Consider the following 25,600-nt stretch of genomic DNA (forward strand, 5'->3'; position numbering starts at 1 on the left):
TTTCCAAATGCTTCGCTCCTGGAAAAAGGGGAAGAGGCTTCGATTTTGGAAGGGTCTTGTAAAAGCTACGCTCCCGGGAGAGGCTTGCAAGTGCTTTACTTCTGAAAGAGGCTGCCAAGCGGTTCGATCCAGGAAGAAAGTCCAAGTGCTTTGCTCCTGGAATAGGCTTGCACACACTTCATGCTTGGAAGATGCTTCAAAACACTTTGTCACTGGCAAGATTCATAGAGCAGTTTCTGGAAAGATTCTGACAGGATTCTGCAATTCCCCCATTCGCATAAACACCTCCTCCCCCCGGGAACTCATGCAACAATCTCTATGGGAGCTCCTTCTCCCCAAGAATTCTTCCAGGATTATTTCATTGTTTTTTCCAAGAATCCCTTCACGAATTGCTCCCGGAGTTTTTCTTTTTTTTTTGTGCATACCCAAATGAATTTCTCCAGGAATACCGCAGAAACCTTTTCCAATATGCCCACAGGAATTTTTCAATTTTGAACATCTAAAATGCGCTCCCAGCCAGTGCCATATTGTCATCTTTATCGATTGAATTGAATGCTAATTGTACCTTCCATTAAGCTAAAAGTACCTTTCGGAATATCAATAGCCCCAATTAAAACACCACTTTCCTGAAAGGATGCAGACTGGCTCTTCTCCGGTTCCAGTTCCTCGTTTCCCAGTTCGACCGAGTCAAAAGTGAACTCTGGAAAATGTAAACCAAGAGAAGAAATCAATTTAGCATAAAATTTCTCAATTATTGATATTCCACGGAAGAATGGGGGGCATCCACCCACTTGGACGTTTCGTGCCTTTAAGGAAAGGAAAAGCTTGTTCCGGTGGATCGAAGCTTTTCTGGAGATGGTGGGTTGGTGGGTTGGTTGGTAGCTGAATCGTTTCAACAGGACGACGATGTCCGTCTCTCCGCCCGCTCAGATCAAAGCCACTCAGTCAGCGAGCACTGACCTAAAACCAACCAAAAGCATTCTAGAAAAGCCAGGTGATTCCTCAGTTCAGGTCCGTTTCTCCTCCTACTCACTCTATGTAGGAGTCGGGAGGCTATTGATAAAACTTTCCACTGCCGTCTCACCCCCAGCCCTTCGAATCTTCTGGAGTTCCCCGTCCATATTCGCAAAGCGACTTCATTGCTTTTTGTTTGTTCGAGGAATTGCTCCGATAAAAATTATTATTTCAAATGAAATTAATATTGAAATCATGTTTCTATTTGCTGCTGCTACCGTTCGAGCGTTAGCCTAGCTATGAAAACCTGACCGGGCGTCGGACCTAGCGTGGTTGCGACGACCGACGACGGTGCCGAGGGTTTGTTTGTTTTTCTGCTTTGTTGTTTCAGTGTTTCCCGTGTTTTCCAACGGCTAGGCTAGGCGAGGCCCGTATTTTATTTTCCCGGAGAAGGTTCCTCACGGAATTCAATTTTGCCGGTAGGCAGCTAGCCGGTCGGAGATTTGTACCGGGGTGGAAGCAATTTCCGTTCATAAAACCTCTCGAGTTGTGTGAGCTTCTCGTTTCATCACGCCACGCACGCCGAGGTTCTTCCACAAAGCCGATGACGGCTCTGGCTGATAATCACTGAGGAGGGAATCTTTCGAACGCGCAAGAATCGAACAAAACACGTAGGAAGGCACCGGCAGCAAAATAGCAAAACATCAGACACGCAAAGTTTCGTTTTTTTTTTGTTTCGGTAGCCGGCAGTTGTTTGCCCAAGAGAGGGGAAGGAAGCAGATTCTCCAAGTTGCCCAAAGTTTTCGTTATCGTTCGTCCGTTGTCGTCGTCGCCATCGTCGGAAGAAGTGGAGAGGCGAGAAGCTGCTCCCACCACAGACAGAACAAGCTTGTGTCATTAAAGTTCTACATCGGAGTTAATTAAATTAAACATACACAAAAGCAGGCTGATGATCGTTATCATCAATAAAGCACTAAAAGCTAGTGTTTGTTGGATTGCTAGAGGGCCGGAGAGGGTCTGCTTGGTGTTGGACAGAAGTGACAAGAGATATGTCTGTTGTATTTGGGAATTCTGAGTTAACGAGGAGCGATGCTCTTGGAAGCCTCTTCCAGAAGCGATGCTCTTGGATGCCTCTTCCAGGAGGGATGCTCTTGGAAGCCTCTTACAGGAGCGATGCTCTTGGAAGCCTCTTTTAGGAGCGTTGCTCTTGGTAGCCTCTTCCAGGAGCGATGCTCTTGGAAGCCTCCTCGAGGAATGATGCTCTTGGAAACCTTCTCCAGGAGCGATGCTCTTGGAAGCCTCTTCCAGGAACGAAGCTATTGAAAGCCTCTTCCAGGAGTGATGCTCTTGGAAGCCTCTATCAGGAGCGATGCTCTTGGAAGCCTCTATCAGGAGCGATGCGCTCGGAAGCCTCTTCCATGAGCGATGCTCGTGGAAGCCTCTATCAGGAACGATGCTCTTGGAAGCTTCTTCCAGGAGCGATGCTCTTGGAAGCCTCTTCCAGGAGCGATGCTCTTGGAAGCCTCTTCCAGGAGCGATGCTCTCAGCAGCCTCTTCCATGAGCGATGCTCGTGGAAGCCTCTATCAGGAGCGATGCTCTTGGAAGCTTCTTCCAGGAGCGATGCTCTTGGAAGCCTCTTTCAGGAGCGATGCTCTTGGAAGCCTCTTCCAGGAGCGATGCTCTTGGAAGCCTCTTCCAGGAGCGATGTTCTTGGAAGCTTCTTTCAGCAGCGATGTTCTTAGAAGCCTCTTTCAGGAGCGATGCTCTTGGAAGCTTCTTCCAGGAGCGATGCTCTTGGAAGCCTCTTCCAGGAGCGATGTTCTTGGAAGCCTCTTCCAGGAGCGATGCTCTCGGAAGCCTCTTCCATGAGCGATGCTCGTGGAAGCCTCTATCAGGAGCGATGCTCTTGGAAGCTTCTTCCAGGAGCGATGCTCTTGGAAGCCTCTTTCAGGAGCGATGCTCTTGGAAGCTTCTTCCAGGAGCGATGCTCTTGGAAGCCTCTTCCAGGAGCGATGCTCTTGGAAGCCTCTTCTAGGAGCGATGCTCTTGGAAGCCTCTTCCAGGAGCGATGCTCTTGGAAGCCTCTTCAAGGAGCGATGCTCTTGGAAGCCTCTTCCAGGAGCGATGTTCTTGGAAGCCTCCTCCAGGAGCGATGCTCTTGGAAGCCTCCTCCAAGAGCAATGCTCTTGGAAGCCTCTTCCAGGAGCGATGTTCTTGGAAGCTTCTTTCAGCAGCGATGGTCTTAGAAGCCTCTTCCAGGAGCGATGCTCTTGGAAGCCTCTTCCAGGAGCGATGCTCTTGGAAGCCTCTTCAAGGAGCGATGCTCTTGGAAGCCTCTTCCAGGAGCGATGTTCTTGGAAGCCTCTTCCAGGAGCGATGTTCTTGGAAGCTTCTTTCAGGAGCGATGGTCTTGGAAGCCTCTATCAGGAGCGATGCTCTTGGAAGCCTCTTTCAGGAGTGATGCTCTTGGAAGCCTCTTCCAGGAGCGATGCTCTTGGAAGCCTCTTCCAGGAGCGATGTTCTTGGAAGCCTCTTCCAGGAGCGATGTTCTTGGAAGCCTCCTCCAGGAGCGATGCTCTTGGAAGCCTCCTCCAAGAGCAATGCTCTTGGAAGCCTCTTCCAGGAGCGATGCTCTTGGAAGCCTCTTCCAGGAGTGATGCTCTTGGAAGCCTCTATCAGGAGCGATGCTCTTGGAAGCCTCTTTCAGGAGTGATGCTCTTGGAAGCCTCTTCCAGGAGCGATGCTCTTGGAAGCCTCTTCCAGGAGCGATGCTCTTGGAAGCCTCTTCCAGGAGCGATGCTCTTGGAAGCCTCTTCCAGGAGCGATGCTCTTGGAAGCCTCCTCCAGGAGCGATGCTCTTGGAGGCCTCCTCCAGGAGCGATGCTCTTGGAAGCCTCTTCCAGGAGCGATGCTCTTGGAAGCCTTTTCCAGGAGCGATGCTCTTGGAAGCCTCTATCAGGAGCGATGCTCTTGGAAGCCTCTTTCAGGAGCGATGCTCTTGGAAGCCTCTATCAGGAGCGATGCTCTTGGAAGCCTCTTCCAGGAGCGATGCTCTTGGAAGCCTCTTCCAGGAGCGATGCTCTTGGAAGCCTTTTCCAGGAGCGATGCTCTTGGAAGCCTTTTCCAGGAGCGATGCTCTTGGAAGCCTCTTTCAGGAGCGATGCTCTTGGAAGCCTCTTTCAGGAGCGATGCTCTTGGAAGCCTCTATCAGGAGCGATGCTCTTGGAAGCCTCTTCCAGGAGCGATGCTCTTGGAAGCCTCTTCCAGGAGCGATGCTCTTGGAAGCCTCTTCCATGAGCGATGCTCTTGGAAGCCTCTTCCAGGAGCGATGTTCTTAGAAGCCTCCTCCAGGAGCGATGCTCTTGGAAGCCTCCTCCAAGAGCAATGCTCTTGGAAGCCTCTTCCAGGAGCGATGTTCTTGGAAGCTTCTTTCAGGAGCGATGGTCTTAGAAGCCTCTTCCAGGAGCGATGCTCCTGGAAGCCTCTTCCAGGAGTGATGCTCTTGGAAGCCTCTATCAGGAGCGATGCTCTTGGAAGCCTCTTTCAGGAGTGATGCTCTTGGAAGCCTCTTCCAGGAGCGATGCTCTTGGAAGCCTCTTCCAGGAGCGATGCTCTTGGAAGCCTCTTCCAGGAGCGATGCCTTTGGAAGCCTCTTCCAGGAGCGATGCTCTTGGAAGCCTCCTCCAGGAGCGATGCTCTTGGAAGCCTCTTCCAGGAGCGATGCTCTTGGAAGCCTCTATCAAGAGCGATGCTCTTGGAAGCCTCTTCCAGGAGCGATGCTCTTGGAAGCCTCTTCCAGGAGCGATGCTCTTGGAAGCCTTTTCCAGGAGCGATGCTCTTGGAAGCCTTTTCCAGGAGCGATGCTCTTGGAAGTCTCTATCAGGAGCGATGCTCTTGGAAGCCTCTTCCAGGAGCGATGCTCTTGGAAGCCTCTTCCAGGAGCGATGCTCTTGGAAGCCTTTTCCAGGAGCGATGCTCTTGGAAGCCTTTTCCAGGAGCGATGCTCTTGGAAGCCTCTATCAGGAGCGATGCTCTTGGAAGCCTCTTTCAGGAGCGATGCTCTTGGAAGCCTTTTTCAGGAGCGATGCTCTTGGAAGCCTCTATCAGGAGCGATGCTCTTGGAAGCCTCTTCCAGGAGCGATGCTCTTGGAAGCCTCTTCCAAGAGTGATGCTCCTGGAAGCCTTTTCCAAGAGTGATGCTCTCGGAAGCCTCCTCCACGAGCGATGCTCTCGGAAGCCTCTTCTTTCGGGGTAGCGGCATTCGAGGTAATGCGGTAGAATCGAAAATTTTGCCTTTTGACCACAATTGCTCTTGCAACCTCCCTGTGAGTTCATATATTTGCGAGCGAACGTGTCCGCAAAATCGAATTTATATCTGCCGGGGACACCTCCCAAATAAAATAAAATGTTGGTCCCGGAAGCTTTCTGAAGTAGGCCTGTACCAAAGCTTGTACGTAAATTTAATCATTCATCAGTGTGCGCCTAACAACAGGTTTTGTAAGTAGGTTGTCATAAAGCTTTCGAGTACGGTTTTGAGCCACGGGATTTTGATTGAAGGATCTTTTTGAATGCATGCTAGCTCGGTATGCATGTAATCCTGCACGGTAACGAATTCTTTACATTGTACGTTGGGCGATACCATACCCAAGTTACAATGAATGCTGAACCGTGAGAGTATTAGCTGAACAATAGCTGGTTAATAGTGCAATGGCTGATCACAATGACAGCTGAATATTGATCTGAAGTATGGCTTGTTCAACCTCTTTAATCAGCAAAACAAAGATGGCTGAAAATCAAGTTGAATAGAATATTAGTTATCTGGCTAACCAGCTTTAAAATATACACCAACATGCAGATTTACACATCTGTTGTTCAACCTTTAATAAAATATTTTTTGACAGCTTACCCAAGCATGCATGGCGCCATGGTTCCGTGAAGTCCACATCGCTTCTTCAGCCTCAATACAGACTTAGTTCAACTTATGTTCTTGACTATTCAGACACAACAAGTAGGGTTTCGAACTACTTGGGCACCCGCGTCAATTCCCGGCACCACACAGCAAAACCAATCAAAATATCACTTGCCGCATATTTTAAAAGCGCACTTCCGTGGGTAATCATCTCCCGCAACATTTCCGCAACGGAATCCACAGTCAATTAGCTACACTTTCACTCTGAAGCCACACAAGTGCTCAAAACAAATATTACAAGCAGACGAGTGCACTTCATCAGCACAAAGATGGGTGCCGAAGTGATTTCCCATTTGATTTCACTGGAAGTTCGGTACTGATGCCGAGAATTGGTGCTGGACTAGGTTCAGTAAACTCGTTTAAAATCAACTTTCCGGCAGAAAATATTCACAACAATCACTGGTAACAACAAGTTCACGCAATAAGGTATCTGATTCAGATGGAAGAAGTGGACGAAAACGGTCGTTTCGTTGCAAATTTAGGTTATGCACAATTTTGTTTACCTGTTGTGCCGGGAATGGAGTCAAAAACCTTAGGTGTACCTTTTAACGACCAAATTGTTTCGCTTAGCGCATAAGATCATGAAACGACACAGTGCAACAAAGAAATCTTTCTCTGTGATTTTGGAATACATACCATACTTATTTTGCAGAAAAACCACGTACACATTTACCTGCATCTTCCCAAGGACGAAGACAACTTGTTTGTTTACAATTTACTGACGGGAAATAGTATTTATTTCAATAACTGAACAGCTTGTTCTGCATTTTACCGCAGTGAAATCCACCATTGAAGTGCCACGCATCTTTTGTGGAGTGTGAATTGATGGTCACTTCAATAAGTGAATCCGGCGAAGTTAAAATTGAACGGTAATGGCGAACATTTCGGCTAGCTGCTGCTTTGGTGTGATTGCCTTCGTCATAGGAAAAAAAAAACAATAGTGATGTTGGAAGTAGAGTGAAATTGAAACGTTAAATTTTGCGTGTTTAGTCGATTTCCAGTGCTACAAGGGGCAAATGTAAGTTAAATATCTTTAATTATTGGCAATTTTCCATCTGATATGACGGGAATTAGCGCATATGACGAAATAAATTTCTGCTTTACAATGAAACAAAATAAAGGCTAAATGTAGAATAGTACATTGAAAACCGAGCAGTTTGTATGGACTGTCATCTCACAAGTGACGGATTACCGACAAAAATAAGAAAAAGAAGCAATCAAATCAATCAAACATCAGCCAAAGCTGGTTCGCTGATAAAACTACGCTTCCCTGGAACCGTTTTTCCCTTTTATGGTCGTTGGTCGCACTGGTTTTCCCGCGGGTACCGTTGCACCCCAACCACACATCAAACGTGTTTCCTTCCGCCGTTGATCGCCGGTGCCCGTGTGCTTCGTGCATTACATCCACTAGAGACAATAATTAGAGCCTAACCGCCACTGAACTAGTTGTAATAGTTACATTTTATATCACGCAGACGGCCGGCACAACAGCTGTTGTTGTTGCTGGATAGGCCGTTACCAACCATACCTCGGACAGCAGCAACTCAATGCGCCTAGGTCCGTGTCCAATCTGGAACGCTTCTTCAGCTCCAGTGACGACGACGGCGACGATGCCATCGACGATGACGACAGTTTGTACACAAAAGCGTGGAAAAACAAGAAAGAGTTGACTGTAATTATAACCTTTCCCGCCGCGGCGACAACCAACGACACGACACGCAACGAACGCGGAGCAAAACCTACTTCAGAAGGGCGGCGGACACCTTCCCGGCTGCGTGTTGTAACTCGCGTTGCCGTTGGACAGTGGGAACGGGGACGCAAACTGAGACAAGTGGGTCAAAATTCTTTCTAGTATGAATTAGCTGAAACATTTTCTCCTCTTTCAAGATTCTAACGTCTAGCTTCTTGCCTCTTATTTCTATCGTTTTGTTTATATTTTTTTCTATCTAGGTATCTTTTATCTTTCATTTTCTGTATTCTCTATCTATCCTAATATACTTAGCTTTTGTTTTCCTTACTTTCTAGCTTTCTTTTATTCTTTTTCCCTTTTCAAATGTTTTTTTTTTTGTAATTTTGCCATATTTTTTTTTAAGTTTTTGTTTTTGTGTATTTTAACTTATTGCTAATTATACACTATGTTATTGTGTATATTTTATATCTTATCCACTGAATCAAAATCTTCCATCCCAATTTTTTCAAGCCGTCATTTTCAAAATTCGTCCCACAGTGCACTGCACTGTCACCCGTGTGCTCCGTGTCGAGTTCACGTGATAGAGAACCAGCTCTCCGATAGTGCAACAACAGCAGCACCCAGATCTCGCAGGCCACCCCCACCTCGCCCTTGATCAATCCCGCGATGTTGATTATTAATTACGCGCATCCGTTGTCGTAGTCTCCGTCGGCATCATCAGCAGGGTTGTTGTTGTTTTTTTTTTTTTGCATTGAACTGACGGTGGTGGTGTTGCGACACGGCGTTCCATCTGGATGATCTTCTACCTACTGCCGGGGAGGCGGGTTGAACAATTATATTTACGCGCAACTTCGCGCACTGATATTAACCGTTCTCAGTCAGTGATCGGTGCGGGACCTCGGGCCCGGGTGAAGAGGTGTTATCACTCATGGGGATCGTCACTTGGATAAAACACATTCCGTCACTGCGCAAGTAAGTACTCAGGGACGCCTCGGGGATGAGCATGGTACTTCGTTTTTTATCAGTAGCAGAAGTCACAGGCTCACAGCTAGCAGCAGGTGGAAGACGGTGACCGATGGTCGTCGTCGTTGCGTTGTCGACGTCGGGTCTCGTTGAAAGAGGGGGAACAGTTGAACAAAACGGTCATTTACTGGGAACTGGGAGTGAGGATACGTTATTAAGCTCGGTAGCAAGGCGTTGATTATTTGCCAAGAGCTGCCTGCCAGTCGGTGGTCGGTAGCCTTTGATGTTGACCGCTGCTGGGAGGTGATGGATTGAATTGCGCCAGGCGCAAAGCTAAGTATGTTTTGATTCTGCTTGACTTACTTTCAAGTTGCATGCTGGAAATACAGTTAACTTACAAGCTAGCTAGTACTGGATGAACACTTTATATTGAAAAATCTCTCAAAAAAATCCTCTGGAAATCTTTTCAAGACATTCTTCCAAGAATTTATCAAAAAGTTTTTCATTGAATCCTTCAGTATTGTTTTCTTGAATCTGTTCTTGAATTCTCCAGAAAATAATCCAAGAGTTTCTCTGGGAAATCCTCCACAACTTTTACTAAATATGCTTCCAGGAGTTCAGGCGATTCTACAAGAATTTCTGTAAACAAAATCCTATTATAACCACTCCATGCATCTCCCCAGGAACTCCTCCTGGAAATTCCTTAGGGATATTTGGAGAAATCTCTCCAGGAAATTCTGATGGAATCTCTGCATGAATTTCTCCTGAAATCCCCCCAGGAATTTCTCTTAGAATTTCGGCAGGAATCTTTTCAGGATTTTTTTTTTCTAGAAATCTCTTAGAAATTACCCAGGAATTTCTCGTAAAAAAGGAACATCCACGTAAAATCAAAAGTCTTCTTCTGCCATAGTACCTTCTTAAGTTTTTGCAGGAATTTCTTCAAAAATTTCTCCAGAAATCAATTTTTGGATTTCATTAAGGACCTCCACGAAAACCCTCTAACAATTTCTATTGGATTTCCTACAGGAATGCATCCAGAAATTTCTCTTAAAACCTCTGCTAACCCTGAAGCACTATTGAACTTTCTCGTAACAATGCCTCCAGAAAAAAACTTTAGGATTTTCTGAAGAAATCCCTCCAGCGACATCTTCAGACACCTCTGCAAAAAATCATCCAGCAACTTCTCCTAGAATCTTTCCAAAAACTGTTCCAGTTACTTGTCCTGGAATCTTTCTAGGAATTTTTCAAAGAAACACTCCAAGGAATTCCTCCATGAAATTCAAAAAATTTCTTCAGGAGACGTGGCTCCTCAGTGTTTATCTTCTATAATAGGCTTTCAAGTTTCCGAACACTTGTTTTCTGGAAGAATCATCCAAGCTTTTGACCTCTAGTAGAAGGCTTTGTAGCAATGAAACATATTGCCCTTTTACTGGCATTTTACCAGATTTGCTGGTATGTCTGAGACATATTGGAAAAAAATTCTAACTGGAAGGTACGAAATGTTGCTGATTGACAAATTAAGAGATGAAATTTGTAAAATAAAAACGTGTCCTGATGGGGTTCGAACCCACGACTTCGTATTCGGTCGACCGGCGCTTTAATCAAGTAAGCCATAAAACAGGCCATGGTTCTGCTGAATAGACAGCCAAACTGACTCCGAAGCCACACCATGAACACTCTTTTTTCACAAATCCTTCTCCCGTTCGGCTTAGATGAAAATCCACAACGCACTCGCGATTGTTAGCTTAGCTTAGCTTAGACTGACTGCACATATCTATGGTTGCTACTCCGTGATTGACCTGAACCAATGACAGTTGCACAATGAATCAAATGAATAATTGACTGGGAGTGGTCAACATTCTCACTGCACGCTTCAGAGGCTCTCTTTAACGGTACAATAACGGCGCCGGCCACGTCCTTGCAGTCAGGTTGGAAGAGGAAAGGAATGTTGATAGCAACCTTTGTTATGTGAAAGTTGGCGTTTACCGCACGTCTCCACCAAAGGCTGCAGGAAGGAGTGATTGTTGGTAGGGAAGGTATCGTTGGGTCAGGATTCACTTTGATAAGTAATATGACCTTACAACGCACTCGCGTTTGTGCCCACAAACTACAAGTGAGAGCGAATTGTTTTTATGAAGCCGAGACAAGTACTTATTAGACACCAGCAAAACAAACTGCTTTGTGGCTAGGTATGCGGAGGAGTGCGAGAGTAAGTTTCGGCTACATGAAAACAATTCGCTTGCACTTGTAGTTCGTGGTGAAATTCTATTTAGCTAAAACATTACCTGTTCTGTGGCTTAGTTAGTTGAAGCGCCGGTTTAGCGAATACGGAGTCGTGGGTTCTAATCCCATCAGAACACGCTTGTTTTCACTAATTTTATCCCTCAATTTGTCAATGAGCAACATTTAGCACCCTCTAATTACACATTTTTGGGCTTTGGAGCATTTTCGTAATCTGTTTTGGAATGCTGATTTACGGGAAATAAATTCACAAAAATACAAAAAGGAATTATCAATACACCTCGTCCTTTTTTTACGTCCATGCTTGGCAAAGCAACTAAAAATTCTACAGCCAGGACAATGAGCAAACTCAACATTTTTATATTTTTTAAAACATCTCCGTGATTAGGAGAAGTGTACAAAAATACAAAAATGTCTATTTTGATTATTATTTTGGTAGTAGAATTTTATTTCGCTAAGTCATTAGTGGACGTAAAATAAGGTTTAGGTGTAATTATTTCTATGCGCAATTGCAGAATACCTTTAAACATTTCTGCGAGGATTTCTGAAAGTGGGCCCTCCAAAACAAATTGAACAATTCTTCAAGAATTTGCTCCAACTCCATTATATCGTATGTCTACAGTTACAAATTTATCCTTAGATTCTACCAACATTTACGGCAGGGATGGGAACACTTACTTGGAAAGAGTTTCACTCACTTGCTATTTTCTCATCTCAGAAGCATGCTATCGATAAACAGTGTATGGAGCACTTTTACCTTGTGGTTTCATATCAAACTTTTCCGAATAAAGTAAGGGTCGCACACGCATACCAAAGTCGTGATAGAGCGTTGAAGGCAACTCTCCACGAGGTGAGTGTAATTTGCATTCACCTCGTGGAGACTCATCTTCATAGCTCTCTCACGACTTTGGTATGCGTGTGCGACCCTTGATGTATTCGGCAAATTTTTAGATAAAACCACAAGGTCAAAGTGCTCCATACACTGTTTTTGATAGCATGCTTCTGAACTGAGAAAATACCAAGTAAATGTAACTCTTTCCAAGTGAGTGTTTCTATCCCTGATTTACGGCAAAGAATAAGAATATAAAGAATGCACACTTCGCTGATGCTCGGCGGGACACTACCGCAGCGCTATCATTGTATGCGGATACCATAACATACGCACACCACCTTCTTTTGTGATAAATCACGAACACTGTTACAGAGAGCTTCCACCTTGATACGCCTAGAGAGCACCACTTGTCTTGTCGCTTGACGTTTACATAGAAAAAGGCAAGAGAGATGCTTTATATTTTTATTTTTTTGTTTACGGCGTAGTTTTATTCTGGATATTGTAGATTTCTCCGGAGATTTTTGAAGGAGATTGCACTTTACAAGAGCATTTGTTTCCAAGAATGTCGTACGGTAGCTACGATTTATGCGACAAATTTGTCTGATTTTCTTTTTTTATTTGATTGGAAATTTCTCGAGGGATCATTGGGTAAGAGGGATGTTTCTGAGAAATATCAAGGCGTATGAAGGCTTTTCAGTGGGTTTTAGGACCCTGAAAAGTCCTGAGGTCTCTAGAACGCTCCTGAAATCACATGAAGCTCTTCCGAAACAGCCTAGAACGCCCTGAAACACCGTGAAATCGCTCCTAGGTCTCTTTAAAGCTCTCTGAAACATCCTGAAAAGCTAATGGAACGCCCCTGAGCCTCCTGAAATCCTCTACAATCTCTTGAAACACCCTGAAACGCCCCTAAAATGCTATGAAACCCTCTAGAACACTCCTGTTACACGCTTAGAGCATCCCTGGGATCCCCTAAATTCTTTGGGACGTCCTGGAACGTCTCTGAAACCAATTGAAACGCCCGTGAGATCCTAAGGAACGCCCATGAAAGTCCGCGGAACATCGCTGAAACCGATTGGAAACCTCGTGAAACCTCCTAAAACGCAGATAAACCCGTTGAAATCCTTTGGAGCTCCCCATGAAACCCCAAGGTTCGCCCCTTGAATGCTTCTTAAATTATCTGAAACTCCTTGGAAACAAACATAAAATTAGCTTTAAGTTAAAATACACGGTAATAAAAATATCAAAAACTCCTTGGACCACTATTGGAACACATCCAAAATACACTGAAGTCTGAGGCCATAATGTCCCAGGACTTTATGGCGCATTTTTCCGCAGAATCATGTCCGAGCATGCAGATACGCCACGAAGTCCAAGGAAAGAAGGCACTTAGGATATTATGGCATTGGCGGAGCCAGCTTTTTCTTTTTTCTTACTCTTTCTCTCCTAAACATGCAAGCGAAAGAGCGTGATGAAAGAGGGGGCAATCTGCATCCTCTTCCATCTCTCTCCATTCTCTCTCGTGTATGTTTAGGAGAGTAAGTAAGAAAAGAGAAAATGCTGGCTCCACTAATGATCATGACGCATCTAAACTATTGGACGTTATTTCGCGAAAAAACATGACTTAACGGCCGGAACAGTATGACCTCGGACGTTTTGATCCGGTCCCCACAACCATGACACCCCATAGGACGTCCTTTGAACCCCCTAGAACGCCCCTGAAACTCATTGAAGAATGTTGTTGGAATGCTGTTGTAATCGCCTGTAACACCGCTGGGCCGCTTGAAACCCTCCAGAACAATAATGAAAGTCCCAGGAACAACCCTTAAATCCCCTAAAACCCCTTGGAATGTCCATGAAACTCCACGGCACGACCTTGGAGCCTCGTTGAAATCCCCCGAAACCCCATAGAAAGCCCCCCTTACCCCCTGAAAACCATTGGAACGCTTTTGAAACTCTCTGCACCACCTGAGACCACTGGGACGCCTCTACAACCTCTTCAAACTGCATAGAACACCCAATATTACTCACGCAACGCCCCTGGAACACATCTGAAATCCCCTAAACCCACTCGAATACTCCGTAGACCCACTGGAACACCTCTAAAACCCTCTGGAGCTTCCTGGAATCTCCTGGAACACCTTTGGAACACATCCCAACCCCTGAAACCACATAGAAGCCCATGAAACACCCTACAATCTTTTAGAGATCGTCCAACACCCCGGAAATACCCCTAGAATGCCCCTAGGGCTCTTTGATAGTATGGCAAGTTATGTTAACAGTTTGGGTTATACCAGTGACCATTTTGTCGATTTTGAAATGGGCATATCAAAACATTTTTCTGATTTCAAGCTTTTAGGATTTTTTCCAAGATTGTTTTTATGATGATTAGAAAAATTACGATAAATCGAAGAAATCTGGGTCGATTTTGAAACTTCATACATTTTGTAAGGGATGACCAATTGGTGAAAAACTTCGAACCACATCTACTCAAAAGTGGGTGGGTTTTGTCACTTACACCCCTTTTGTTTAGAAAATATTGAATGGATTGCTCAAGGAATTCTTCCGGAATATCATCCATAGATTTCTTCTGAAATTTCTCTGGATGTTTTTTCAGATATTTTTCCAGAGAACCAGTCGGACAATCCATCAGGATTGCTTAAAAAAATTACGTGCTTTTTTGTTTTTTTTTTTGAGAAATTCCTTCAAAGTCTTCAATCAAGTCCTTCAATCAAGTTCACGGAGACAAAAATAAAGTCAAGTCAATCACATTTTGGTCGCAAACAAGCATATTTATGCACTGACTTTTATATAATCCCTTTTTGAGATTGTATTGCGCATATTACAATAGATCAAAGAATAATGTAAGCTTGAGTTGAGCAAACTTTATGATCTGTTTGGAGCAATAAATATGGTTGAATCAACCATATTATGCTTACATCAACAATATTTATGCTTGATGATTTGATAGCTCACTTATTCTCATGGTTAATTCAAGCATGTTTATGTCTTACTTGACCCTCAACATGACGGTTGAACTAACTATATTGGATGATTGGTTTAAGCATACACAGACATTTGTTCATAATATGTTATTTTTATTTCTAAAAATCATAATATTGATAATAATTTAGTACAATGAGTTTCTTTGCATGTATATAAAGATTTACAAACTCACAGCTGGTACTGTTTCACGGCACCGGGAATCCAACAAGTTTTGATAGGTAACTCGCTCCCATTTGCTGATATCATAAACGAACGGAATTAGTTACATCCCATCGTTTTTTTTTATATCGTCGAATCAGTGTTTAGGCTCCTGTACTGCACCGCCGATACTCCCTATCAAGCAGATTCGGTTGTTCTTCATAGTTCTTTATCTTTCGATATCGATCGCCATCGTTTCAAAGCAAATCCATATCGATCAACATCGAAAACCTCTCCCTGGTTGACCAGGCTGCAATATAGAAAAACAACTTTGTTCTCAATAAGTATTACCACTATTAAACACGTATTACGTGCTTGCATTAGCTGTTATTAAATTGATTAACGGCAAAACTGAACTTCTTGATGGTTCCACGAAATTTCGGAACAGATGTGGCGTAGTGGTACTTGTGGTTCCGATTAAATAAACAACTCCTGGCAATGCATCCGAGTTTGGTTCAGGTAATGACATATATGCTTGGTTTGAGAATTTGATGGTTGATGTTCAATGAAGTTGATTCAAACGAAACACATGCTTGGTTCAATCATCAAATCAGTGCGAAACAACCATTTGTAGCAATTATACTAAGCATATTATCGAAGCTTGGGTGAACCATAGGCAAAGTTATAACAATCAGACAACATTTCTGTCCGTGTTCTTCAATCTTCAAAGATGCATTTAGAAATTCCCACAGGAATTCCTGAACGAATAATCTCAAAGTATCTTTCTGGAGTAGATTTGGAAATAATCTTCAGGGATTGTTTTAGAAATTCCTTAAGAAATTTTGCAATTAAATCCATGAATTTATACAACAATTCCTTTATGGATTTCTTCGGAAATTTTTTGCAGGTGTTTCTTTAGAAATTCTTGTACAAACCCCATATGAAAATTGTTGTATAATTAATTAACTAAACCTCCCATAGATTTCTTCAGGAATTTTCGGAAGGGTTGTTTTGAAAATCGTTCAGTGATTTCTTCCAAAAATTTTTCAGATGGACTTTGGGATGTTTTCTAAAAGTTTCCTCATACATTGGTCTAAAGATTCCTCCAGGAATTTCTCCAAGTATTCCATTGAAAAATCTTCCAGGGATACGTTATTTCAAAAAATAAAAAGATCTTTCTTCAGAAATACCTTCACCGGTACCATCAGAAATTTATCAAGAGCTTCTTTTGGAAAAAATCGCCTAATTTGCTTTGAAAACTCCAATATTGATTCCTTCAGAAATCATTCTTTTGATTTTTCGGAAAATCGTCGACGGATGCCTTCAGAAATTCCTCTATTGATTTCTCCACAAGTTTCTCTTAGGCTGCTTTGGGAAACCTTCCATGGATTACCTTCGAAATTGCTCTATGGCTTCTTTTAGAAATTCCTCCAGCGATTCTTTCAGAAACGTCATCAAAGTTTCATTTGGAAGTTCTTCTGGAGATTCCTTAGGAAAACTCTTCAGGGTTTCCTCCAAAGTTTCATGCGTTAATACTTCTAGGGATTCCCCTAAAGAAGCTGCAAAAATTGTTTCTACAGATTCCTTCTTAAATCGCTCCAAGGATAACTTTCCATGAATTCCTTCAGCGATTCCTTTAAAAAAATTTCAATGAAAGTTTCCACGAATTTCTTCAGAAAGTCTTCCAACGATTCCTTCGCAAACTTCTCCAAGCAATTCTTCGGATTTTTTTTTTATGAAATTCTTTCTAGGATTCTTTCAGAAATTCCTTTGGCAGAAATTGTAACACATAACACATAACACTTCACATGATTCCAGGGATTCGATTTTAGTTTTCCGAAGGAATGTCTCCATGAATGATTAGTTCCAATCATTAGACTCTAAAAAAATAATCCGCTTACTTTCTCGTGGAGGTAATTTTCCGATTTTGTTTTTGGTAAATCTTAAAAAAAGTCCTTAAAATTCCTCCAGAAATTCCTTTGGATTTTTTCCTACAATTCTTCCAAAATTTCCCACAGGAATTCCTTCATAAATACTTTTCAAATACCTAACATGGATCCACTAGGGATTTAAAAAAAATAACTTTTTTGGAAAATCTTGTATAAAATACTTCCGAAATTATTTCATAAATAGATCCAGAAACTCTCCGAAGGATTCTTTCATAAGCCAACCGAAGATTGTTTAAGAAACTTCCATTGATATTTTGTCAAAATTTTTTACCGGAATTCTTTCAGATTATTTTCCGAGTTTTTGAAAAAAAAACTTTGACAATTTCTTTAGGGATTTCTTCTAGGAATCTTCCTAGGAATCAATATTCCTCAGGAATCGATTTGAAAATTTGAAAACTACAAAGAATTCTTTAAGACCTTTCTATGATTTTTTTCAGAATTTTTTTTTCTATGGTTTTCTTTTGAAAATCGTACAGATTTCCGAAAAATATCCAAAGGGCTGTGAGGAAGTTTTCTAGAAATTTCTCTAAGTACTCCATCACAAAATTTTTCACGGATTTCTCAATCTGCTTTGGAAAATCTTCCAAATCCTTTCGGATAATTTTTCAAGGAATCAAGGAAAAACATCTTCAGGAATTCTTCAACAAAATCTGACACAGATTCTTGAGAATTTATTCAGAAAATTTCCTTCCACGATTCTTCTTGAGATGCCTTCGGGAATCTGTTCAAGCATTCCTCTAAAAAAACATTCCTTGGTCCTCTTAAACATTTCTACTCATTTTTTATAGGAAATTCCTCTAGTGATTCCATTGAAAATTTCCGCAAAGTTTTCTTTAGAAGCTTTTTCAGAAATTCCTTCAGAAAGTTCTTCAAGTGGCATCTAATGTTTCCTGTATAAATGTTTTCAGAGATTATACATTTAAAAACCTCTAAGATTGCTTCTGGAAAATTACAGATTTCTGCAGAAATTGCTTGAAGGATTTCTTTGTAAAATCTCAGTGATTTTTGTTTTTCGTGAAATTACTTAAGCAATTTCTTTAGAAATTCTTCAGGATACTTTCGGAAAATCTTCCACAGTTTTTTTGGAGCAATTACTCCAATAATTCTGCCAAAGGATGTCAAAGGATTTTTTTAATTCTCCAAGCCAATCTCAGGATTTGTTTCAGAAATTCTTCCAAGGATTCTTTGAAAAAACTCACAGTGGTTTCTTCAGGAATCCTTCCACTGATTCTTAAATTAATTTAATAAAGTGTTCATTCCTTCAAGAGCTCTTCCAGGCTCTTCAAAGGAATCCAGGAATATCACGAATTTCTACAGAAATTTCACCCGATGTTCTTGCATGATTCCTCCAGGGATTCCTGCAGAAAGTATATATTTCTCTATCTATTTCCGTATGAATTCCTCCAGGATTTCCTCTGAGAAAATACTTGAGAATTTCTTGTCGTTTTTTTCGGAATTCTCCAAAAGTCCAAGAATTCCTTCAGGATTTCCTTTAGAAACTTTTCATAAGGCTTTTCTAAGCATATACACAGTTGTTTATCTTTTTATTTCTCTTGAAATATATTCCTCTAAAGGTTTTTTTTTCAGAAATACGTTCATGGATTACGCCAGGAGTGCCTTCGGAAAATCTTCTAAGAAGAATGTTAAGGGGTTTTCCCTGGAATTCGTCTGAAAATATCTTAAGAAATTCTTTCAGGAATTCTTTCATGGTTTTCTCAAGGGTTTTCCAGATATTTATTCTTTAGTTTCTTCATAAAAACCTCATTGGTATTCTTCAAAAAAATCCTCAGGATTCGTTTGGATATTGCTCCAGGATTTTTTTTTTAAGAATTCCTCTAGAGTGCTGACGTATTAAAACGGCCAGTTCTGATTGAAATCCATTGGAAACTCCTCACGAGAATTTTAATCATAACACAACATCTTCTTTCGTCAAACTCTTTAATCCTAAAATCAATTTCGCGTGTTCCTTTTCTTCTCAAAACCAGACCACGAAAATCCCAAACAACCATCCAGCCGTCCAAAACGACAAAGATCAGCCAATAATAAGAAGCACGTCTTATAAAAAACGACACAATCTCTTAATCCCCCATTACGCCTTCTTTGCTTCAACCGTTCTTCACAGAGCCCGCCTCGTCGTCATCCTCTGCCCCACCATCCTCGTACCCTCATCCTCCACCCGTATCCGTATCGTAACGATCAGATAATCAATTAAATCGCGACATAAGAGACAATTACACTTGCGTCCCCGGGTCCCCAGCGACCGCTGCTCTGCCTCCCAGTTTCGCCTTTTGAAGTCACTCGTGAAGAAACATAGAAGGTTGGTAGCTTGTCAGAGTTTTCTTTTCCTCTATCCTTCCCCAGTCCGTCCCACAGTGGCCGGAGGCCGGACAAAACCTCAAAATTTCATCTCAAAATTTCATTGCTTTGATATTTTTCTTTTATTATAAATACTTCAACTAAGAGAAATCCAAATTTTCAAGTCAATTGAATCAAAATTGAGTCCAGGGGAATTTTTCAAAGTTGAACAATTATGTACTGAATAATTAGTTTTTATCATCATAATTTCAAACCATAATTTCAATGTCACAGTGTGTAACATGTAGTTGATATTTAAATACATGAATTTTGTCATTGTTTTGGGATACATTTAGCCTTGGCATTACAACATTCAATCTTAATCTTAGCTTACATTAATTGTCTTTTAAGACCATTCAAAAAGTGTAACTTTTACTGATTTTTTTGATTATAAATTCAGGCTACATTGATCTAGTACTTTTTAATGAAACAGTTCGGAACGATCAGGTGTGTTGCATCTAACCCCAAATCTTGTCTAGTTTTTGGGGATATACGTCACTGTCTGCGCAAAACTGCGCTAAGAACGAAAAATTTACTTTTTTGAAAAAAAGTTGTAATGGAGACGCATGGTTGCGGAACAGTCGAAAATTTATGAATTTTATTTCCGAACGTAAACTTATAAAATATCTTTTAGAATTCCCGTCCAGAATATAAAAGTCATTGTAGTATATTGATATGTTGCGTTATCACTTATGCAGAATGTACTGGGGAGGGGTTTTAACCTGTTTATTGTCGCGCATTCGATCTCTTGAGACAGCATTACGTTGGTACTGTATTCAACAAGTGCACTTTTGAGCAAATACTACAGTGCGGATATTGAATGGTTTAGTGATAGACTGTATTTTTATCGATTATATCAGAGTAAGTAGCTATACGTAGTTTACCTTTTAATAAATATAATGAAATTACGGATTTCTTGTACATTCGACGAATGTACCTTACATATGCATATTTATTGTTTTAACAAGTAATCATCCGAGGATTCATTTGCTAAAATACGTTCTCGGAACTTCAACGGCATTAATTTCAATAATGATTAACTCAAAAAAGCCACTAAAATGGTGACCACAGACCAACGCACAGACAAACAGACGTATCACTTCGAACAAATTGCGATTTAAATAATGGTTATTTGCTCAATGCTAATCAAACCGCCAATCAATTCCAATGTTTCGCAATCTCATAACTAGGTGGCGACAGTGAACAAACGTTAAACAGGAGCAAAAATTATGCGGGAGCCATGAGCGTACGATTTACGAACTACCGACTGTTAATAAGAGGATCAATGGGAAGTGAGTAGCATGAGATGTCTGTTTGTCTGTGTTGTGAGTTTGTATTGACGACTTTTGTTGCACCTAGATGTGGTATGAGGTATCGTCTTTGTTATTTTCGCTTTGTGGCAAGCGGACATGATGAATAGAATGTAACCCTCACTTAATAAAAAGTGTATAGCAATTTTGCATTGTTAACTCGCATTTTTGTACAATTTTGCATGCTTCATCAAATAAACTATGTAGATAAACATTTTATCCAATATTTTTTGCAACATAGAGCACTATACTCCACTCCACTATATTCCTAAAACAAATAAACATGATGCCGACTTATTTATTATGAGCTTTTTATTATTTTTATTAAAAAAAAGTTATTTTAATATTTTAAATCTACTTTTATACAAAAATAATGCAAGTTATGTAAATTTTGATGCCAGAAATAGATTCAGCACACCCAAATTAAATAGACATGTGAATTTCAGCGCATTTGGAGAAAGTTTTAGGTTTTGTCCGGCATTTGTATGGAGCCCCGCCACTGTGCGTCCGTCCGTCCGTCAACCCTTCTCAAGAACTGAGATTGAAGATCATCGTCTTCATCACCACACCGACACCGCTTTAGCCTCAGCATGAGGTGGCACGGTGGCGGCGCGGCGGTGGCACAAGCAGGACTCACTTTGTGATGGAAGTTTTCGAAGCTTCCGTGAGATTCTTGCCTGCTGCCGAGTCGCCCGAATGGAATGTTCTCGCTATCGTCATCGTTCGTGTGGAGGTGGGTTCCCAGAAGCGCTCTTGGTGCGGGAGAGAAATTCCTGCCGTTCGCTACCGCGATGATCGTCGGCAAGCTGCCAGTTGTGGTCCCAGGTCCAGGTCCAGGTTCAGGCCGGTTGGTTGGAAGGCAGGCAGATACCACCGTCAAGATCGATATCAGTTCGCATTGATCATAGTTTCGAAAGAGACGAGCGATGGTGACGGTGGTGTGGTTGCGACAGCGCAGCGGTTGCTCTAGTGACTTGGTTTCTGTTGGAATGGATCTCTTTAATTGTCGGAATCTGAGGCGGACTTTCTCCCTGAGCGGCTCTTAAGATTTATGCCACAGATAGGATTCTACTGAGTCTATCATTTGGTTTATCGGGATGGGATCAAGTAGATAGTTTGACTTCTGATTGAATTCTAAATGCTTTCCGGCAGTTTGATGGAGTGTGGGAAGTGCAGGAGATCTTTATTCATCCAGATCTGGATCATTGGAATCAATGCATTGATTCATGACTAAATGAGGTTGATTCTGGATTGTATGCAGAATCTGCGTTCCAAAATAAGACGAATCTATCGTTAAGGTTCGCATTCAGCTATTGAGGGCTTAATATTTAAGTGTTCCGAGAACTCCCCAAAGTTTAGGCCATCCGATCAATTCGCGTTATCAGCCATCGAGCAGACAAAGAAACCCAAAATTTCTCGTGAGCATCCAGCGCACGACTGGCAGCAACTCTGGACTAATATTGCGATGCGTCAACTACCTTCAAGTAGCACTCTGTTTCATCTGGTAAACGCTAAACTCATACATCGAAGATGGTGTTTCGTACAAATAACCCATCAAACAATCGCAATTCGCAAGAAAACCTGTATGCTGAATTGTTGCTTTATAATAGTAATAATAGCTGAACTAAAATATGCTGTTGCCAATGTTGTACCTTTTGTATCGGTATCAACAATGATAATTTAAAACACTTTTCAAACGTTCAATAATAGTTTTATTCGACTTGCAGTAATTCCTTTACAACATAGTTTAACAAGACCTTGTTCTGATTCTTGTTAAGTTAATGTAAAAATTAACACATGTATTTGTATAATGTATTTTCACGAGTCAAATAAGCGCTTTCGTTTCATCATACTTCGACTCAGAGTACGTGATGAAAAACACGTCTTTTTTTTGCTGAACAGCAACTGAACTAATGTGTTGTTCAGTTGTTAACCATAATGTTCTGTGCTAATTCACCACTGCTTAATAGCAGTCGAGATGTGATCATTATCAAACCACGGGAAGTTTATGTTTTGATTTGAGCGCTTCAATTCATCATCTCTAGGATGACGCAGATAGGAAGGCATGCGGCTGCCAGTTGATAGGTCTCGAGTTCGAATCTTGAATTAGGTTAATTTATGTGTAGTTATTATTTCACAATAGTTGTTCACTGCATGTGTGCCAATCGTAAACTCTCGTGGATATTGAAAAAAAATGCCTTTTATTTATTTTTATAATTTTTGCTAAAGCTGAATAAAAGCTTTACTATATAGTTGTAAAACGATTTAACAACAAACAGTTCAGCTGCTACACAACATTTTGCTTAATAGTTTCTCCAAATTTATGTGAACAAAACCTGGTTGTGCCTTAAAATTATTATTGTTAGTCGGGAGGGTTGTCAGTGATGTTTGTTTGCACTGCAATGGATTAACAGAAATATAAGAGCACAAACTCAATGGATGTGTACGAGTAACCACAGTCTGACGTATACTCGAACAAAAAATCTCTCTTCTACTGAATGGATGGCGCTCACTAACGATAGGAGAACTTCTACGACCTAAACTGAAAGGAAAAACCAAGTGAAAAAAGTGAGAATTTTGCAAATGTCCACTCAGTATGTCCTATTTATAATGTAATGTAATGATGTTATTGACTGAGGCCCATAAGAATTGGAAATTCAACTTGTATAAATAATTTTATGTAACTATTTTCACGCTACATAAATATACAGTATTTTAAATGTAAAACAATCAGTGACCTATTGGAGCAATACAATTCATGCTTACACATGCTCAAGCTACTATGTGCTATCAAGTGGGTTCATTGTCTGTTTGCGAATCTCCAAGAACTCCCTTGAGTATAGGTGCAGAGGTCATCGGATCTACCAACGTTATTGGTTGCCCCTAAGTGCTTTAAGACTAAGGGTCAAACTCACCCAATATCAGGTAAAATCCATTTGAAACATCATAAACAATTAGAAACGCCTCCTGAAACTTCAATGAACCTCACATGAAAGCCTCTGAATCCCCCTGAAGCCCCTCTGGAACTTCCTGAAACGCCCTGAGACCCCTCTGAAACATCCTGAAAATACCTGAAACGCATTGATACGCCCTGAACGCAATTAAATGTCTTGAAACTCCTTTGAACCCAGCTGGAACCCCCGTTCATAGGGTTTTTAGTGCCTTAAAATGCTCTCAGATGAACTTCAGGGGGCGTTTCAGGAGGTTTCAGATGAGTTTTAGGGGGCCTTTGAGGCTCTCATGTGAGTTGAGAGCCTCAAAGGCCTCCTAAAATTCATTTGAAACGCCCCTGAAGGTCATCAGAGAGCCTGTTAAGGCCTTTAAAACCCTATGAAGCCTCTTGAAACTTCACGAAACGCCTCAGGAGCCACCCCTAAATCTCAGTTCACCTGAGTGACTGAAAAGCCCCTAAAATCCGTCTGAAACATCCGGAAGTTACCATAAACCAGGGATGCCATATACCTATATAGATTTATTTGTATTTGTATTATACAGATTTTTGAGCATCCATACAGGATTTTTTTTAAATACGGATTTTTGGGCTAGAGGGGCCATTTCATTATAAAGATTTTTCTCTCAAATTTTGTATAGGATACAGATTTTTGAAAAAAGTGATACAGATTTTTCAAAAAAAATCACCTGGCATCCCTGCCATAAATGCCCTGAAACGCCTTGAAGCATCTAGAAACAACTATGAAACCCCCGTGAAACTCACCTGAGAGCCTTTGAAGCCCCTAAAACTTCTCTGAAACCTCCTGAAATGCTCTCCCAAAAATCCTTTGAAACCTCAATAAAAGCATCTGGAAGCACACCCCCCCTCTAGAACTTCCCTTGAAATCTTTATTGAACCCCGTATTAACCCATCTCCCTTTAAATCTGTTAGCCAATTGCACTCCCTAAACTTCTCAAATCATCAATCCCGGCTCATTACCTTAACCTTCCTTTTGCATTAGGGTCATTTTTGGCCAATCGGCACATTAATTTGACAGTCATGTCGTAGCAAAAAAAAGTTAGGGACCTGAAATTTTTACCAAACTAGTCATGTGACGGCTCTATCTTTATGTTTTTTTAATACAAATTACAGTGATAATTCGGAAAAGCATCATTGATGAAACTGACCCACCCGCGGCCACTGGAAGGTGACATAATGAAACATGATTGAAGATGGAGGATGGATGATGGGACGGAGATGGGATTTCTCCAGGACTTCCACCAAGGATTCCTTCAGAAATTCCTACACGAATACTTCCAAGAATTTCTCTAGGAATTTCTCAACAGATACTTCCAAGAAATCCTTCAGGGATTCCTAAAGGAATTTCTCCAAGGATTCTTTCAGGAATTCCTCCAGGGATTCTTCCAAGAAATCCTCCAAGAAATCCTCCAGGGACTCCTTCAGGAATTCCTCCAGAGGTTCCTCCCAAAACTCCTCCTGGGAAACCTCCAGAGATACCTCCAAAAATTCTTCCAGGGATTCCCACAGAAATTCCTCCAGGGATACCTCCAGGAATTTCTTCAGGAATTCCTCTAAAGATACCGCCACTAATTCTCAGAGATATTCTTCCAGGCATTCTTCCAAAGATTCCTCCAGGAATTCTTTCAGACGTTCCTCCAGAAATTCCTCCAGGAATTTCTCTAGAGTACCTCTCAGAAACCCTCCAGGAATTCTTTTAGACTTTCCCCCAGAAATTCTTCCTGAAATTCCTCCAGGTATTCCGTATGGAATTTCTCCAAAGTTTCCTTCGGGAATTCTTCCAGGGATTCCTTCAGAGATTCCTCCAAAAAATTTCCAGGAATCATTCCAGGGATTCCCATAGGGATTTCTCCAGGGATATCTCCAGGAATACCTCCAGGAATTCCTCCACGAATTCGACCAGGAATTCCTTCAGGAATTCTTACGAAAATACCTCCAGGAATTCTCACAGACATTCCTCCAGGGATTCCTCCAGGAGTTCCTCCAGAGATTTTTCCTGGAATCCCTCCATGGATTCCTCCAGGGATACCTTGAGGGAATCTTCCAGGAATTCCTCGAGGGATTCTTCCAGGAAATCGTCCAGGAATTCCTCCAGGGATTCCTCCAGGGGTTTACTCAGGAACTCAACTAAAGATTCCTTCAAGTATTCCTCCAGGTATTCCTCCAGGAATTCTTTCGAAGATACCTCCAGGAATACTCAGACATTCCTCCAGGGATTCTTCCA

At 41.7% G+C, this 25,600-nt stretch overlaps 1 protein-coding gene across 2 annotated transcripts in view; it reads right to left on the reverse strand.

Moving 5' to 3' along the window:
• Positions 1–25,600, reverse strand: part of LOC109398423 (transmembrane protein fend) — a 711,615-nt gene that overhangs the window by 667,915 nt on the left and 18,100 nt on the right. The window lies entirely within an intron of this gene.

This window comes from Aedes albopictus, chromosome 1 (genome assembly GCF_035046485.1).
Source record: "Aedes albopictus strain Foshan chromosome 1, AalbF5, whole genome shotgun sequence".
In the NCBI taxonomy this organism is placed as follows: Eukaryota; Metazoa; Arthropoda; class Insecta; order Diptera; family Culicidae; genus Aedes; species Aedes albopictus.